Consider the following 19,646-nt stretch of genomic DNA (forward strand, 5'->3'; position numbering starts at 1 on the left):
AAAAAAAAAAAAAAAAAAGTTCTTACTGTGGCATGTACTATCTATATCTATAATCTGTTTCTTTTGAAATATTTTCTCTTTCACTTATTAAAATATCACTTTTTTCTGAAATGGCAGGTCAAAAAAAAAAAAAAGAAAAAGTATTACTTTTTTCTTGAAGGAACAGGCTAATTGTTTGAAAAACCAGTAGGTTTATAACACTTCTGTTTTTGTAAGAGAAAATTATGTAGTACATGTTTAAGTTTGACAACTTTTTAAAGTACTTTGCCACAATATAACCAGCACGTCTCAATGCAGTATAGATTTTTATGGTTACTTCCTATCTCATTACATAAATTGGAAAGATTTGACCACATTGGAGTTCTTATTTCCACAAAATTAACCATGTTGATTGATTAATGTCCCATAGAACATTTTGTGCTTTTGGCTTCAAGTTCTTTGTTGCAGTACCTTGCTCATGAATGACAAAGTGAATGAATCTTGTGTGTGGTGTTTTTAAAACTTCTTATAAGAGCAGCTGCTTTACCAGTGGTTGTACTTGAACAGTTTTCGATAGAACACTATTTTTTATTAAAAAGGTAATTCACAGCTGGGCACCATGGCTCACACCTGTAATCCCAGCACTTTGGGAGGCCGAAGTGGGTGGATCACCTGAGGTCAGGAGTTCAAGACCAGCCTGGTCAACATGGTGAAACCCCATCTCTACTAATAATATAAAAATTAGCTGGGCGTGGTGGTAGGCATCTGTAGTCCCAGCTACTCAGGAGGCTGAGGTAGGAGAATTGCTTGAACCTGGGAGGCAGAGCTTGCAGTGAGCTGAGATTGAGTCACTGTATTCCAGCCTGGGCAACAGAGTGAGACTCCATCTCAAAAAAAAAGTAATTCACTCTTCAGAATATGTCTCCGTATTCTCACTTCAAATGATGGCTTTTGGATGGGAGGGGAGTGACGGATAAAAGACTACACATTGGGTACAGTGTACACTGCTCGGGTGATAGGTGTACCCAAATCTCAGAAATCACCATAAAGAGCTTATCTATGTAACGAGACCCACCTCACCTGTTTCTCCAAAAACCTATTGAAATAAAAAATAAAAATTAAAATTTTTGAGTATATTTTATTATCAGATAAAATCTAGCAAATGCCTCAAGTTGAGTTGTGAAAAACATCTGTACTTTTTTCTAAGTGTACAGCAAACTTCTTGCACAATCGAATTTGCTCTAATAGACTGGTTTCTTAAAATATTCAACAGTCATCAATAATTTTACTCACAAAGAAATGCATTTTATCTTTTTTTTCTTTAGAGATGGAGTTTCGTCATGTTGCCCAGGCTGGTCTCAAACTCCGGGGCTCAAGCAATCCACCTTCCTCGGCCTCTCAAAGTGCTGGGATTACAGGCATGAACCGCCGAGCTTGGCCAAGGAATGCATTTTAGTTTGCTGCTTTATTTCTCTGTATTATTTAAGCTATTTTTTTTTTAGCTTCCACATTTCCTACAGTAATGCATTTTTTTTTTGGCTATTAAGTGGGAATCCCAAAATACTGGGATTATGTACAAAAATACATAAGGATCTTCTAATTTTATCAAGTTAATCAAATTTTGTGAAAGACTGGAATTGTATAAGGCATGACTGTAAACATAGATGACAAATAGCTAATATCTTGAAGTGTAGCAGATATTTAAGGTGAGGATCATAGTATATGCTAGTGGATATAAATTAATTTTTTAAATGCCTTCTTGATAATTTAGAATTTTGGAAGGATCAACTTGTTAAAGTTCCTGGGTTGGCCATTATTTTTATTTTATGGGTGGCTGGTGAACAATTTATATTTGGAATAGGAGTCTCAGTTCTTTCATATTCTTGTTAGTATTATCTTTAATTTGAAGTTTCTCAGACTCTGGCTTGTAAAGTTAGTTTCATTAAAAATTGATGATTATAGGCTGGGCATGGTGGCTCACACCTGTAACCTTAGAACTTTGGGAGGCTGAGGCAGGTGGATCACTTGAGGTTAGGAGTTGGAGACAATCCTGGCCAACATAGTGAAACCTTGTCTCTCCTAAAAAATACAAAAATTAGCTGGGCATGGTGGTGCATGCCTGTAATACCAGCTATTCGCTAGGCTAAGGCACAAGAATTGGTTGAACCTGGGAGGCAGAGTTTGCAGTGCGCCAAGATCATGCCACTGTGCTCTAGCCTGGGCAACAGAGCAAGACTCTGTCTCAAAAAAAAAAATTGATGATTATTTTCTGTAATCCCAGCACTGTGGGAGGCCAAGGCAGGAGGATCACTTGAGGCCAGGGGTTTGAGACCCACCTAAACAACACAGCAAGACCCTATCTCTATAAAAAAATACAACTTAGCACACCTGTCATCTTAACCATGTGGGAGGCTGAAGCAGGAGGATTGCTTGAGCCCAGGATATCAAGGTTACAGTGAACTATGATTGTGCCGCTGCATTCCAGCCTGGATGACAGAGTGATACTATTTCAAATAATAACAATAATAAATGGATTATTATAATCTATAAACCCATTTAAGTGGGTCCACATAAACTGCCATAGGGGCATGATATTTAAAATAAAATTATTTTAAATAAAAAAATTGAGGGCTGAGAAGGGCCCTGTTGTCAAACCCTCTGCCTTGTAAGACCCTCAGTCATCTCTCAAGATGTCTCAGGAAACATGACTTGGGACCTAGGAGGGTGCTATCACCATTGTGTATATGAAGTATTAGTAGAACTTAAATGATTTTATAAAAAATACCTCAAAATAGAACTTTTCATATTCTCTTTCTTGCCAAGTGTATCCTCTGGGGATTACTGTACTAAATGTCACAATTCATTCTTTTTTTTTTTTTTTTTTTTTTTTTGAGATGGGGTTTCACTCTTATTGCCCAGGCTGGAGTACAATGTCACAATCTCAGCTCATTGCAACCCCTGCCTCCTGGGTTCAAGCGATTCTCCTGCCTCAGCCTCCAGAGTAGCTGAGATTACAGGTGCCTGCCACCCTGCCCAGCTAATTTTTGTATTTTAGTAGATATGGGGTTTCACCATGTTGGTCAGGCTGGTCTTGAACTCCTGACCTGAGGTGATCCACCTGCCTCAGCCTCCCAAAGTGCTGGGATTACAAGTGTGAGCCACTGTGCCCAGCCCCACAATTCATTCTTAAGAGAAGCCTCTAAAGTACTGCAGCAGGGCTGGGGCTGGGCATGGTGGCACACGCCTGTAATGCCAGCCACTCGGGAGGCTAAGGCACAAGAATCGCCTGAACCTGGGAGGCGGAGGTTGCAGAGCCAGGCTTGGCCTAAGGAGCAGAACCCAGGCCTCAAGTGTGCAGTGGGAGGGAGGCAAGGGCGTAGGGACAAGTGAGTCTCTCTGTCTGCCCCATTTAGAATTATCATGCAGCCTGCTCCTCCCTTTCTCCTAATCTTTCATTCAGCTTGGAACTCCTTGAGGGCTGGACCACTTTCTGGTCGAACCAGAAGGCATGTCTTTGTTATCTTTGTGTAATACCTGGCCCACAGTTGGTGTTCAGTGAGTAATGCTGGGTTTTTTGTTTTTTCTAAGTAGGAAACAAGTTTCTAAGTGCTAGTTGTTTACTTTTAAATTTTTAATTGTGGCAAAATAGACAACATAAAATTTACCATCTTAACCATTTTTAACATAGGCCAGTAGTGTTAAATATATTCACATTGCTGTGAAACTGTTGCCATTGTCCATCTCCAGAACACTTTCATCTATGCAAAACTGAAAGTCCATATCCAATAAAGAATAAAGTCCTCTGTGCCCCACCCCTGGCAACTACCAATCATTTTTTTTTCTGTTTCTCATCTCAAACTCATGTTTGATTACTCTAGGTACCTCATATAACTGGCATCATTAGTATTTGTCCTTTTTGTCTGAGTTATTTCACTTAGGATAATGTTGTCAAGGCTCGTCCAATTGTAGCACGTGTTGGAATTGTATTCCCTTTTAAGGCTGAATAACATGTATATATCACATTTTGTTCATCCATCTGTGCTATTTTTTAAAGGGGCAGGCACACCGAGAGGCAGATCCAGGTGCACACGCCTGGCAGAGCGGTTGGCTAGCTTGACAGTGGGCTGCATCCTACCCATGCGATCATGCAGCTGAACTCTCTGGCCCTCTGTGTAAGGGAGGCAATAGAACTATCTTGTCACTGTGCTGTTCTGCCTCACCTGGCCAAAAGTGGACTCTGAGTTTGGAATCACCTGTGAGCCAAGCGATGAACACAGGTGAAACTTTCAACATACTTATGTTGACCTTTCTTGGCTTTCTGAAATATTTTTGTTTTAGGAGCAGTCTGTGGGATAGTGTCTGGGGTCATAGGGTTTCCATGTGTGTGGAAACTCATATAAAATAAGGTGGTGGGATATATATTTTTTCAAGTTCAAATTGTTTTTATTTTGCTTCATGCAGACACTACATGTACTATAATTACTATGATTTTTTATTTTGATAATATATAGAAGGTTTACCATTTGAACCATTTTTTCAGGTACAACTCAGTGGAACTAAGTGCATTCACATTGTTGTGCAACCGTCACCCCTACCAGCCAACTCCAGAACTTCTTTGTCTTCCCAAACTGAAACTCTATAGCCATTAAATAATAACTCTCCATTCTCCCCAACGTCCAGCTTCTGGTAATCTCTATTCTACTTTTTTCTGTGAGTTTGACTATCTAAGGTACCTCATATAAGTAGAATCATACAGTATTTGTCCTTTTGTGATTGGCTTATTTTTCTTAGCATAGTGTCTTTAAGGCTCATTCGTGTTATAACATGTACTAGCATTTTGTTTCTTTTCAAGGCTGAATAATATTCCATTGCATGTGTATACCACATTGTGATTATCCATCCATCCGTCAATGGACATTTGGGTTTTTCTATCTTTTGGCTATTGTGAATAATTGCTGCTATGAACATAGGTATAAAAATTTCTGTTTGAGTCCCTGCTTTCAATTCTTGGGGTATATACCTGGAAGTAGAATTGCTAAGTCATATGGTAATTCTACGTGTAATTTTTTGAGGGGCCATCATATTGTGTTCTAGGGGAGGATATTTAGATAGCATCTTAGTCCTCTATTCTTTTATATTTTGTCTCTGCAGTTTTCCCATCTAATGAGTTTGCTCCTCCCTCCACAATGTTGATAACTGGAGAGCTCTGCTGGTCAGTTCCATGGGGCGTCCTGCAATAACTGCTCTTGTTTATTATTTTCATTGCAGATGCGAAAGCCATGGAGTTGAGCTGCAGCGAAGCACCTCTTTACGTAAGTTGCTAAGCACTGGGCTTCAGGTCCAAGGGGCCCTTTCTTAACTCCAAACCGTGTGACTGAAGTGGGGAGAAATGTTTTTCTTGCTATTGAGTTAAGGCTTTTTAAAAACAACACACTGAGCGTTACTGTCTAGTTCAAGTATTTGCATGGAGCCTTTTAAAACTGGTTGGCTCCTGTTTTAAAGTCTGGATTTTATATTTCCCTCAGTATTTTTTTTAACTGTGTAATTTCTGGATTCAAACACTCAGTTCACTCATATGAGTGGTGTGTGAACATATTATTTTATGATAATATCCTGATAATAGTCAAGAACTTTTCTATGTGTGTCTTTTTGAGGTGAAGGTTTCATGATAATTGTGTCAGCTAAAAGTATGAAATAAGAATTCAAACAAAAAGTGCTCGGACATAAACAGAAGTGGGAGTTGGCGCTGGGGGACAGGAATGCCCAAGGAGATTTGTAGTTAGATGTGCCGTCTAGGCCCAGGAGGATGCCATTCTGAGAACAACTCCTGGGGGTAACAGGGAAGTGAACAGATGATTTCCTCATACAGAAAATGGCAGATGGCCTCATCTTTCCTCCTTCCTTCTGATTTCAGACAAAACTTCCTTTCTTGGAAAGGAACTGTGTTGGTGTGGGGCAGGGCCTGGGCAGGTGGGCCTGGGTATGTGAGGAGACTGGAGTTTAGAGCAAAATTTCAAGGAATTGAAACAAATTTTATTTTTTTATTTTTTATTTATTTATTTTTTTTGGGATGGAGTCTTGCTCTGCCACCAGGCCAGAGTGCAGTGACGTGATCTAAGCTCACTGCAACCTCCGCCTCCCAGGTTCAAGCGATTCCCCTGCCTCAGCCTCCCAAGTAGCTGGGATTACAGGCATGTGCCACCACGCCCAGCTAATTTTTTGTATTTTAGTAGAGATGGGGTTTCACCATGTTGGCCAAGACGGTCTCAATCTCCTGACCTCGTGATCCGAATGCCTCAGCCTCCCAAAGTGCTGGGATTACAGGCATGAGCCACCACACCCGGCCGGAATTGGAACAAATTTAATCAGAATCCTCAATTGATGAGAATAGATTCATCCACTTCCCACACTTCACTACCCAGCCAAGTGCCTACTCACTCACCCTCACTCCCTTCTACACATGACACATACTTCTCTGGAGGAAGACAGAGTCATAAACCAAATTGATTCCAGAATAGTAGAAAAGCTGCCCCTTGAGTTGCCCAGTGATCTCTAGTACTCTCTCTAGGTTGTGATTTTCAGGCCATAAAATGTGCCTGTAGACAGTTGGGTTTGGCCCAGACATGATTAAAGATAAAAAAAAAGGCTGGTCTGAGGCTAAATTGTAAAGTACTCCCAAATCTTACTGTTGTTTTTTCTGTGTGTGCCTTCCTATTCCTTACTCATTCCACCCTCCTCCCCTACCTCAAAACAGACAAATCCACAAACATAATTGTGACAGAAGCCTTGTAGCTGACCGACCTCCTCATGTAGCTATTTTGACCATAGACTTACTAGATTGTGACCAGATTTGGGGAAAAACCAATACACATTGCCCAAGGAGAGAAGAGATTTAAATGAACCAAATAAAAACAAAAACAAGTTTTTCTTTTCTCTTTTTCTTTTTTTTTTTTTTTTGAGACAGAGTCTGGCTCTGTCACCCAGGGTGGAGTGCAGTGGCACGGTCTCAGCTCACTGCAAGCTCCGCCTCCCGGGTTCACACCATTCTCCTGCCTCAGCCTCCCGAGTAGCTGGGACTACAGACACCCGCCACCACGCCCGGCTAATTTTTTTTTTGTATGTTTTTAGTAGAGACGGGGTTTCACCGTGTTAGCCAGGATGGTCTCGATCTCATGACCTTGTGATCTGCCTGCCTTGGCCTCCCAAAGTGCTGGGATTACAGGCGTGAGCCACCACGCCCAGCCAAAACCAAGTTTTTCTAGTTATTAAAAAAAATGCTGATTAGAGTAAAATGAAAAGTATGGGAAAGTGTTAAGAAAATAAGTCATAATCTCACCCCCATGGATAATGTTATTATATTAAAATAGTAATATATTTTATCAATTTTAAGGTATAATTTTTTTTCTCATTTTAACATCTCTAAAATTGAGATGCTCTTACATTTGCTATGCTTCCTGGCAGATGTCATTACCTACACATGTGTGACCTTGGTCACAGGGGTTCATATTGTTGTCATTTCAGTTTATTTATATACCTTGCTGGTACTATATAAATTAATTGCTTTCAAAATGACTTCACCATAATCTAGCATTATAAGGCAAAGTTACTATGTAACTAGAAAGACTTGGAAATAACAGCATGTTACATGATAAAATCTATGTATAGATTAATTTAGAAAAGGTCTTTTAATAAATATAAAATTCTAGGTAATTAAAAATTACATCCTAATTGGCATTTTTTCTAGTAGAATATTAAATGTATATTATAAATAATGATATCTTAGATAAAATATATGAAATATATTTAACATAACTGACTCTTACTACATATGATAGAGTATATAACATTTTTAAATTTAATTTAACATTTCTGGTCAATATTATTGCAAAATGAATTAAGCCAATCTAGCCACTTGGCCTCATCCAGCAAGAGGTCATTAGAGATATGTCATAATGAAAACAAGTCTTAAGCCAAAATCTACCAAATGAGTAATGTCGTGCAGATAGAGCAGACTCAAAACTGTCCTACAATTTGTTTCTGTATTTTGGGGAAGAAACTGCTCTCTGCCCTTCTATCTTCAGAGGTTTGATAAATATTCACTTCTAGTTTCTCTTAGTTTACTATATTTTGGTTCATAAACCCTTAATATTTTTTCTTATTTATATATATTTATTGTAAAACATTAGAAAGAGACCCAGCAAAAAGAAGAAATTAAAACCTCATGTTTAATCCCGTGATGAATGGTTAGCTCTGTTGGCATTTTGATACAGATTTTTCCAGAGTTTTATCTATATCTCTGTTGAATTTTATCAAGGGTCCTTTTGACATTTATTTAGATGATACAGTGTTTTCTCATTTGATAGTGATTTATTCGATCTCTTAATTTTGGTGACTTTATGTATGTACTTCTAGTAATCCTACTTAGTTATTTTGACTATTTCTTTTGGAAAAACAAATTAAAATAACTCTGGCAAGTGTGTAATAAAGATACCCTCTCCACTGGAATTTGTGAAGAGTCCATTACATATTGGGAGGCTATATTAAAATTATAAAATAACACTATGCATAATTGTATGTTAATGCCCTAGAAAAATCTAATTACAACAGACTTTTAAAAATATATAAATTAATAAGATTTACCTCAAGGACAATTAGATTACATCAGTGAACAATAATCAGGAAGGAAAAAAATTGATTGAAATTATTCCCCAATTTCTACCCACCTCTCAAAAAAGGGCACCTCATTCAGATGGGTCTTATAGGTGATTTTTTATTCCTTTGCTTATAACCTGTTTTGATGGAATTCTCATAACATTTTTATGGCTAAAATGCTTCTTTGTCTCTATTTGTCGGGTCACTTTAGAGAATCTTTCCTGAAGATGATAGACATCTTTATACCTATAGAAAATCTACGGATGTAAATATTATCTTAAATTCCCCATGCATTTTGTTTGGTTGATAAAGAACACTTTTGATTTTTCTTTTTAAAGATTGTTTCTTCCACTATTGTTTTCCCCTTCTAGACAGAACAACTAATATCCAAAGATTGGATCGTTTTTTTCTTTTTGAGGAGAGAGGAGGGTTGCATTCTGGAAGGATTTTTTTTGAGATGGAGTCTCGCTCTGTCTCCAGGCTGGAGCACAGTAGCACAATCTCGGCTCACTGCACCCTCAGCCTCTGGGTTCAAGTGATTCTCCTGCCTCGGCCTCCTGAGTAGCTGGGACTACAGGTGCATGCCACCACGCCCGGCTAATTTTTTTGTATTTTAAGTAGAGATGGGGTTTCACCATGTTGGCCAGGATGGCCTCAATCTCTTGACCTCGTGATCCACCCACCTCGGCCTCCCAAAGTGCTGGGATTACAGGCGTGAGCCACCATGCCCGGCCAAGAATGTTTTTATCATTGTTTTCCACTTAAGTTTTCAGTAGCATCAAGTTGTTTTTTTCCTTGCTTGCCAGCACAATTTTAGATTCTATCACTTTTAGTTTTTTGTAGCATTGTCAAATCTTGGCCTTTTTATGCCCACATAGTTTTATAGAGATAATCTTTTACATTTTATTATGAGCACAAAGCAAGAATTAAATTTTTTTTTTTCTGTACCTTTCAGGAATCTGTTTCAGAAGGAGGTGCAGTCTTTGGCTCTGTCTCTTGTGCTGTAGAATTTTTTTTGGCTCATTTCTGTTTGCTCATTTTTAGGAAGGAGACTCTCTCTACCTTCTTGGAGAATAGTAATATTCCTGAACTCAGCCACAGATTCAGTTAAATTTTTTATTTATTTTTTTAAATTTATTTTGAGATGGGGCCTCACTGTTGCCCAGGCTTGAGTGCACTTGCATGATCTTAGCTCACTGCACCCTCGACCACCTGGGCCCTAGCAAGCCTCCTGCCTTAGCCTCCCCAGTAGCTGGGACTACAGGCACATGCCACCATGGTCAGCTTTAGTCTAATTTTTAAAAGAATCCATGGCAGTTCCCTGAGTTGCAGTTGCAGAAAAAGAGAAACACTGTACTAAGATCAGAGAAGAAGCAGAAATTGGCAAGACTGGCAGCCAAGAGCTTTATAATATCACTTTGCGGAACTTACGGATATATATGAGCATTGCAAATCCAATTTTTAGTCTCTAAGCAGCTTCCTGCATTCGTGCTTGAAAGAAAACTGAAGGAGCAGCACTGGAAGGCTAGTCTGTTTATTCCAAGGAGAAAAAAACAAAACAAAACACCAGAGGCCTGCAGTCTGATTTGAAGTCTAGGCTTAGTTTTTAGACTGAATGGTACAATAGTGTTAGGAGGTGTATTTTAAGCTAGAAAGAATTGTGGTGGTGAAGCTAATGAGAAGTGCAAAACCCTGGAAAAGTGTAAATTAGAATCAGTGGAACCAACCAAAGGTGTTTATTTTTCTGGCTGAAAATTCTTCAGTTAACACCACTTGGGAGCTTAAAAGTTCTGTACTGGAAATTATAAAGATATTATTATTTTGGTTTTATTTTTAAATTATTTTATTTTTAAATTTCACGTTGCCATGAGAAAGTAGATAATTTTATTTTTAGATTATTGCTCTTAGTCTTCTTTTTCCTAGTTTGTGTGTAAAAAGAGATAGGAAACGATGCAAGGACAGCTTAAGAGGAGAGATTTTGCTTATTGGGCATTTAATTAAACTTTGAGAGAGGAAGAGATTTTGCATTTACAAGCCAATTTGTGTTTTTGCTAATGAATGCTTTTTGATTACTTTTTATATTGAGTTTTCTCTAAATTTTGTAAATCAAGGAGAATTATAAAACAAATACCTATTCTACGTATTTATCCAAGAGCTCCTTTTTTACATTAATTATATTTTATTTTTGTATAAAGTATAATTGGCTGTGTGTGGTGGCATACACCTGTAATGTCAGCACTTTGAGAGGCTGCTTTGTCCTCCCGAGATCAGCCTGCTCAACATTGTAAGACTCTTGTCTTTACAAAAATAAAAAATAAAGCCATGTGTTGTGGCTCAAGCCTATAGTCGCAGCTACTTGGGAGGCTGAGGTGGGAGGATCACTTGAGCCAAGGAGTTCAAGGCTGCAGTGAGCTGTAATCACACCACTGCCCTCCAGCCTGGGTGAGAGAGCAATACCCTATCTCAACAAAAACAAAAGCTGTTTGTAAAGTATAATTAATGGTAGTCTTTCTGAAATATCAGTTTAGTGCTGTGAATAAAACAGAAAAGTCTTGCTTGAGAAATTGTTGGTTCCGAAGATTTTTCCATTTTTCCTCAATTAAAATGGCTTTATTTAAAATAATTAAATAACACTTGCTTATTATAAAGAATATAATAGTAAGTAAAATTATTAAAAAGAAAGTGAAGATCATTTGAAGTTCTACCTTTTTTTTTTTTTTTTTGAGACAAATTCTTGCTGTGTCACCCAGGCTGGGGAGTGTAGTGCGATCTTGGCTCACTGCAGCCCTCACCTCCCAGGTTCAAGCAATCCTTCTGCCTCAGCCCCCAGAGTAGCTGGGACTAGAGGCATGAGCCACCACACCTGGCTAATTTTTGTATTTTTTGTAGAGATGGTGTCTTGCCATGTTGCCCAGGCTGGTCTCAAACTTCTGGGCTCAAGAGATCCACCCACCTTGGACTCCTAAAGTGCTGGGATTATTGGCATGAGCCACTGTGCCCAGTGAGATTCTCCTTTTTAGAGAACTTTATTAGTATTTTGGTAAACACTAAAATTTGTTTGGCAAATGTATACACACACACACACACACACACTCATGATATTTCATAAGGAATTATATGGGAATGCTGTTTTATACTTCCCCGTTTTATACTTCCCGTTCCTGTACTCTGAGCTAACCCTTAGAGTCACCTCCTGCAGGGGTTCTTAGCAGCATCAGCATCCCTAGGAACTTGCCAGAAATGCCAATGCTCAGACCTCATGCTGGACCTACTGAATCAGACACTCTGTGGATGGGGCCCAGCAATCTGTGTTTTAATAAAACTTTCAAGCAATTCTGCTGTGTGCTAAAGTTTGAGAACCATGGACTTAGTGCAAACATTTTCATGTTTTTCTGTATTCATATATACATATACAAGCTTTAGTAGAAGGATCATATTATGTGGACTTCTTTATCTTTTCCAACTCAGTGATACTTTGTATAAACTCCTATAAGCCATCAGACATAGCTCAAATTCACTCTAATTAATGAATAGGTATGGGTCAAGCTCATTCCCTATTGATGGCCATTCACTTTGTTTCAGTTTTTGGCAATCATGAACAATTATTCACCAGACATCCTGTCCATATGTCCTTATAAGTTGATACTTTCATCTCTGTGGGATAGATTCCTAGGAGTAGAATTGCTGGATGAAGGGCATACATATTTTAAATTTTAGTGGATTGCTTTGCAAATGAGATCTAATAGTTGACATTTTATTCAGCAACTTTCAGAAATATTTAATGTCTATTTCTTTAGCTTTAATAACTGATAATTATGTAACTGGGGATTATGTTCTCATTTTCCTTGTGCAAAGAAAGGAGGGATGTTAAATTTTGTATGTTGATTAAGTTGGTGAAGGGTTAGAAGGGTCCTTCATTTCTTCCATTTCTCAAATTCTGACTAATATGAGTATCTAATCCATGGAGATTTTTTTAACATCTGCAGAGGGTGCATGTGTGAGACTGTGTGTGTGGGCTCTTGCTCCCTTCCACCCTTCTGACGTGCTATGCAGACATGTTAATCATAGCAACTGACTGAGAAGAGTGTAATCAGTTTTTTCTCTGGAGGCTGCAAATTGTATAACCATTTGGGCAGTGGAGTTTTTTGCTTCAGTAGCTTGTTTCCAACTGGATCTAAGATACTTCGCTATTCCCTTAGCATTTTATGTTTATATTATTCTTTTATTCTGAGTCACTGTCTCCTGCTGTGTTTGGTCCCAAGAATGTTGGTTGCTGCTGGGCTCACTGTGGGTGTTGAAGGTATAATCTGATGTCTAGAGGTAGTGGAGGAAACTCTCTCCTATTCAGCCTTTTCTAATTTCTGGATGTTGGCATAGCTTCCATGAATACTTGGTGGAGCATGCTCCCCTTGGTCCCACCCTTCTGCAGGGAGGGCCGGAGGACAGGGCCCAAGTTGTCTTGATGGACTCCTCCCCAGCTCAGGGAAGCAGCTTCCTATTGAGGTGGTAAGTGACTTGGTGGCTTTGTTCTGGGGTCACCCAGCAGGGGCCTTCTTCCGGATCCCTGCAGATTCCCTGTGGCTTTTGGGTCCTGTGGAAGGAAATCCTGTCCTCCAGACACTGCCCTTCTTTCTTGGTGGCCCTCCATCCCCCAGTGGGCTACCTATGACTGGCCTCATGCCCATCAACTCGAAATATTAGTCTGTGAGGGCATCTTGGGGACCTTTGCCTGGGCACCCTCACTTTGCTGATGAGGAGATTAGTCTCCAAGAGGGAGATTGACTGGCTTGACTAAGTTAACTCAGCTGGTTTGACACTCTGGATTTTAAAATGCTCTATTAGAAGTCATAAGAATAATTTTTTTTTGGCTCAGAAAGTTTGTTAGTGGCAGATCCCACAATAAGCCTGGGGTTTTCCTACCTTCACTGGTAATGACCTCCCCCACTGCTCTGCCACATCTCCATTTCCTCATTGACAAAGTACTCAAGGGCACCATTTTATCCTTTCCTGTCCTGCAGCTGCCTTTGAGCTTTCTGACATGAAGAATGGTGCTCCTTCATGGACCTTAAATTAAAGGGTCTCTCTTTTCTTTTATCTCACTAGAGGATGCTGCTGGTAACTATGCCTAGTCAAGCCCTGACCTTCTAAAGCTCATTTGCTCACAAGAAGCCAGACCTATTAATTGATGGTCATTTGCTCCATTCAGTTCTTCCCAGCTCAAAATAATAGAAATTTTCATTAGCTCAGGTGTCAGAGGGTGGTAGGTAAGGGTGTCTTTCAAAATAGGTTAGTACAGCTAAGTTTAGCTTAGCCAATGGAATCAGGCGGGGCTTTTGCCTGAATTCAACTTCTAGATCACGTGTTTACTTTGTGCAAATTTGTTTTTAGTGAATTATATGAACTTTACTTGTGTCTTTACTTAAACACAGCAGCATGTGCATCTCAGAGAATTGCCACCTGCTGGGATGTTTCTGCCATCGTCAGTTAATCTGTGCTCCCTGAAGTTGGTTGTCTTCGGTGGCTTTTGTTTTCTACTAACTTAACTTGACCTTTTCCTATCCTCTGTGAATGGCCTTGCTTTTATCTCTTTGCCTTTTCTCCTGTTTTCCTTCTGAGGGGGCAAACAAATTCCAAAGCAGCATGTTCTAGCCATAGAGCAAAGAGGACCGTGGTAACTGTTTTACCCAGCCTGGCCAGCAGCTGTGAGATGTCAATTCCTGGGAAGTCTGAAGCTCCTTAGCTGCTGCAGGAGATTGCTTGGTAGTTCTGGCAGGAGCAGAGGGGAAAAGCTTCTCAGACTGTAGCAAAACCTTTGACTTACAAACATTTTTCAAATCCTCCATTAGCTTCATCCCATTTCACATTTTGAAAGAAACAGTTCCCTCTTTCCTCAATACAATGCCACTTTATGGTGCCCCCTCCTACTGTCACAACTGAGATGATAAACTTCTGGGGAAAGGCCCAAAGGTGAATATACAACTACAGAAGACCACAGGAAAAGTCAGCCTAGCGCCCAGCTTTGAAGAAATTTCTTAGTGGGTGTGAGTTTCAGGTCCGCGGGTAAGTAAGTGCCAAGTGTTCTTAAAGTCTGATGCTGCCTCACTTCCTGTATTTCAGTGACAGCTCCCACAATTCGGGTGGTGTGCAGCCTGTATTTTTAATAAAGAACTTGAAGTAGCCAATATTTTTGTTCTATTTGAGTTTTTAAAATGTTTTACCATCTAAGTAAGGATTTTAGGCATGATGGAAATGGGTTAGAGTTTTCTCTGGGAGAAGCTTCAGTAAAAGAAATAATACGTGATCCAGGTAAAAGGTTTTATTTCCATATTCTGGAAAGGCAGCCCTTATAGAAGGTGTGATTTAGCTCTACTACCTTCTCAGCGGTTCCTCCCGCTTACGCCTGAGGAGGGTGTGCATGTTTTAAATAAGTGTCTGTAGCTCTTGCCTTCTTTTCCTCTCCATATCTTGATGCTGTTAACTTTTATCAAAAGGGATCTTATGAAGGTCACTAAGTTTGCTCTTGCTTAATCTAAGCTGTTTATTTTCTCAAGTCCCCATTTAGTGCCATGCACTGTAAGAGCAGAGAGTGAGAAACAAGGTCTTACGTCCCTGCTCTCCCAGAACGCACTTGGGAGTAGGAGACAGAAAGTAAGTAGGTAAACAAATAAACAAATAAGAATTTCAGATGGCAGTATGGGTTAGGACAATACAAGGCTATGACATGGCAGAGAATGGTGTGTGTGTGTCATTAGTCTCTCTGGGATCTCCTGGAGAGCAGTCTAGCAGAGGGATCAGAAAGCACAGAGGCCCTGGAGTGGAAATGAACTTTTTGTATTTGAGGGACAACAAAAGGCCAGCATGGCCCTTGCATTGTGAGGGAGGGGAGCGGAGAGGAGACAGGTCAGAGAGGTGGGAGGGGCCAGGTCATGCCCATAGGTTGGTGGGGGAGTTGCATGATTTGATTTATGTTTAAAAAGTGTACTTCCAGTGTTCGTGAACTCTGCTGGTTCTTTTTCAAGTTATCTCTTTGTCTATTGTGCTTTCCTCTTCTCTGTTGTGTGGGTGTTCCCCAGGGCCCTCTGCTTTCCCTCTTTTTCTCGCGAGCTCATCTATTCTTGTTATTTAGACCACCACTCCTCCTGGAAGACTCCCACGTGTGGGCCTTCTCGTCTTGACCTCTGCCCAGGCCTCGTCTTCCATTTCCAGCTGGCCTGTTTGCTATTATCACTCAATTAGCCAGGATTTGACTTTAAGTTCAGACTGTAATATTTTTAAAAAGTTTTCCAAGTTTTCCTCTAAGCAACACCTCTTTCCAACTTCCTGATTTCTGTTACCATCCCACCACTCTTCCAGGTGTCCTGCTTTAAGTTGAGTTTTTGTAATTCCTCCATCCTTTGTCCTCTGTCTTGATCAGTCATCAAGACCTGCTGATGGCTGTGGCTGTCCTCTCTCTCTCCTCAGCCATTGCTCTAATTCACCTTTGGATTATTGCCCCTGGCCTCTTCAGAGCTGCCATTTTCTCGGAACCGGTGAAGACTTTATCATGCCTTTCAAGTATTATTTCCCTGCATTCATCTCTCAACTTGCAGCCATATCATTTATCTGTTCTAATCAGACAAGTCCTCTCTCTACCCTAGTGGACTTTCCTCATTCTCTTATTTCTAGGACATTGCCCATATCCAGGAATGTCCCTAAGGTAGGAATGGGATGCAATATGGTATGTTGGTTATGACCTTGGATAGCTATGCATTTGGCTGTGCATCATCTGAACGCAGATTGTTACCCTTCATTACATTGCAATACCTAGTGCAGTGCCCAACACACTGTAGGCTTTCAGTGAACGTTTGCGGATTGAGTTTCTGGAGAATCATTGAGGGGAGGCAAGCTTGCTCTCTGACCCTTTATAGGAGCATTCCAGGCAATGGCTGTGGTCATTAGGGGGAGGGTCCCATTGACAAAAGGGTTGATAATTAAAGATGATTTGGGGTCACATATGTAAGACTGCAGAAACCCTTTACACTATAAGCTCCAGCCATACCCTTCTGCTCTCAGTTCTTTGTGAATGCCATGCTTCTTCCTGGCCAGGACCTTTGTATGTGCTGTTGTCTTCACCTGGCACACTCTTGCTTCCTTCCCCTTTGTATAATTGAATTCTTACTCACTTTGCAGATTTCAGCTCAAATGTCACATCCTTAATATAGTCCTCTAGACATTTTCTATTTTGAGAGAGTATTGTTGTTATTGTTTTGTTTAGTGTCCTTTCTATTGTAAGCACCAATACAACAGAGACTCAAACATTCAATTAAAATTTGTAATTTGTCTTTATAAATGAATATTCATTTTCAATCTAATTTTGTTTTTATAATTTTATTCCTTTTCTGAAAGGGAATCCTTCCAATGGCATAATCTTCTAGTGGACAATTGTTCTTGTCCACTGATTTTCCAACACTAGTTTAGTGCTTGGCATGTATTACATAATAAATATTTGTTGAATTAATACACAGTTCTAATTTAGTGTCATTCAATAAACAGCTGTTGAGGCTCCTCCTGGAGCACTCTTTAATTTTGTTATTTGCTTATTTCTGCACTGTGAGTTTTCCCAGCAGGTATGTGACCATCACTATTTTGGGACTGGGACTGTCATTTGAGTTTTTGTATTCCAGCTGCATGAAGAGATTAGAGAGATGGTCCAGCAGGAGGGGCCTGTCATCATAATCTTCAGTAAATTTGGAGGTTTGGGGAACATGTCTCAGAGTTTGAAACTTAACATTTTTAAGGTACTATATGGAATATGTAAACATTATGCAATAAAAAATTAAGGAAGTCTTTTCGAGGTAGACAATTCCTGGCTGAGAACTAGAACTTAACAGGAAGTTGTGTTAAAACTGCAGGGAATGAAAAGCTTACTTTATCAGACAGGAAGTTCCTGAAGAATCTCCTAACTCAGAAAAGATGATCTGTGAATGGTGTCACGTGAACTCTTTTTTTTACCCCCTTCTTTAGCATTCTTTACTTAGTATCTCCCAGCACTTACAGTTACTATAATTTGCATCTTCAAAAACATCATTATGTTAGTCTGTTTTCCATTACTTATAACAGAATACCTGAAACTGGGTAATTTATAAGAAACAAAACGTGTATCTTATAGAACTAGAAGCTGGGAAGTCCAAAGTTGAGGGGGCATGTGTAGTGAGACTCTCTGAAGAGTCCCGAGATGGCAGAAGGCATCGCATCTGAGGGGCTGAGTGTGCTCACACGATAGCTCAGGTCTCTCTCCCTCTTCTTATAGAGCCACTAGTCCCCCTCCCACAATAACCCATTAATCCATGAATAGATTGACCTGTTCATAAGGTCTCTGCCCTCATGATCCAATCACCTCTTAAAGGCCCTACCTCTCAGTACAACCACATTGCGGATTAAATTTCAACATGAGTTTCTGGAGGGGACATTCAAACCATAGCAACCATGAAGTTACTACCTTACTTGATTAGAGCATCTCATGGTGCCCTACAAAATGTTTTCACACATTATCTATTTCATTAGAACCACACATCATTTGGCAGTGGAGATGAACTTGGTGATGTTAAGTGACTTGCCCCATGTGCATTTGTATGTGCATTAATTCACGTGACAGATTTTAAGTTTCAAATACTAAGTGAAATACAGGCAGGGGCAGATGCAGGTTTTGAGGCCTGAAGATTATGCCATTGGAAGGATTCCCTTTCAGGAAAGGAATACAATTATAAAAACAAAATTAGATTGAAAGTGAATATTCATTTATAACGATAAATAACAAATCTTAAAAAGCTGGCAAATTCCATAAACTTAACATTTCCAATTCAGATTCCTCTTATCCAGGTCCTGAAAATGCCCTCAGACATTCCAGTGCCACCCAACAGGAAGGGGAGTGTGTCTGAGGGGAAATTGAATGGAAAGAGAAAGCCAGCTTAACAAGTTGTAGTTAAAATACCCCACCCCTTACCCTGCATAGAATACTTTTAATTTTCTGTAACATCATCCACCAAGAACATTTTGTATAAACACCAAATTACAAGCTAATCTTGTGATATTCTATGTTGTTATTGTCGCTTTCCTCTGATGGAAACCTGGTGACCACCCCTGATTTGTACAGGTCAAATTCAATCCATTTTGAAAAGCCTCTTGCTACTGCAGATTAGAAGGAAATGACTGTATGACCATTTTGCTTAGGGTCTTCCCTAAGCGTTGAAAGACGTCTTTGGGAGGCTTGAAGCTTCATTATTGTGGTATGGAAAATCTGCCTCTGGTTTCTGGGGTTTTTTTTTCAAAGATGGAGGAAACTGGCTGCCCTGCCCTTGAGAATTCTCTACTGGGGAGGCAATCGCATCATTACAGGAAGTGATTATGTGTGATCATTGTGATAAGTGGTTGGATAAGAACATGCTGAAAATGCTCCTGAAGCCACAGGAGAGGCAAATGGACTGTAGAGCCTGTGTAGGAGCTGGGTTCACAATGGAGACTGGAATTAGCCGGGTCACAGGCAGGTGAAGGGTGGTCCAAGGAGAAGGCGTGGTCTGAGAGAGGGTGTCTGCACTGGTTGGCACCGGCTGACTAGAAGGGAGGGTTGCTGTGAGCCTGGGAGAGGAGGCTGGAGCCATCACCCCTCTGATGAGGGCAATGCTGGCATTAGAACCCACGTCTTCAGCCTCTACCTGCATCACCACATTATATGATGGTCCTTGTGTTCTCCATGTACTTATACTTAATTTTGTGAACCCTTTTCTTCTGAGTGTAGAGAAGAACATCAAGCTTTGCTTACAGATGGTGGGATTATTGGTGGCAGAAGAGGCAGCCCTAGTTTCTCCCCTAGAGCTCTGTGTGTTTGTGTGTGTGTGTGTGTGTGTGTGTGTGGCAGGGTGGGGAGTGCAGTTTCTGAATAACCGTGAAGTTATGGTCATGAAAGGTGGCCCTGATGTGGGAATCCTTTGAGGTGCATGGCTAGCAAGGTTCCATGTTTCCCCAGGGACTTGTCTTCA

Source organism: Hylobates moloch, unplaced genomic scaffold (genome assembly GCF_009828535.3).
Source record: "Hylobates moloch isolate HMO894 unplaced genomic scaffold, HMol_V3 SCAFFOLD_23, whole genome shotgun sequence".
Taxonomy (NCBI): domain Eukaryota; kingdom Metazoa; phylum Chordata; class Mammalia; order Primates; family Hylobatidae; genus Hylobates; species Hylobates moloch.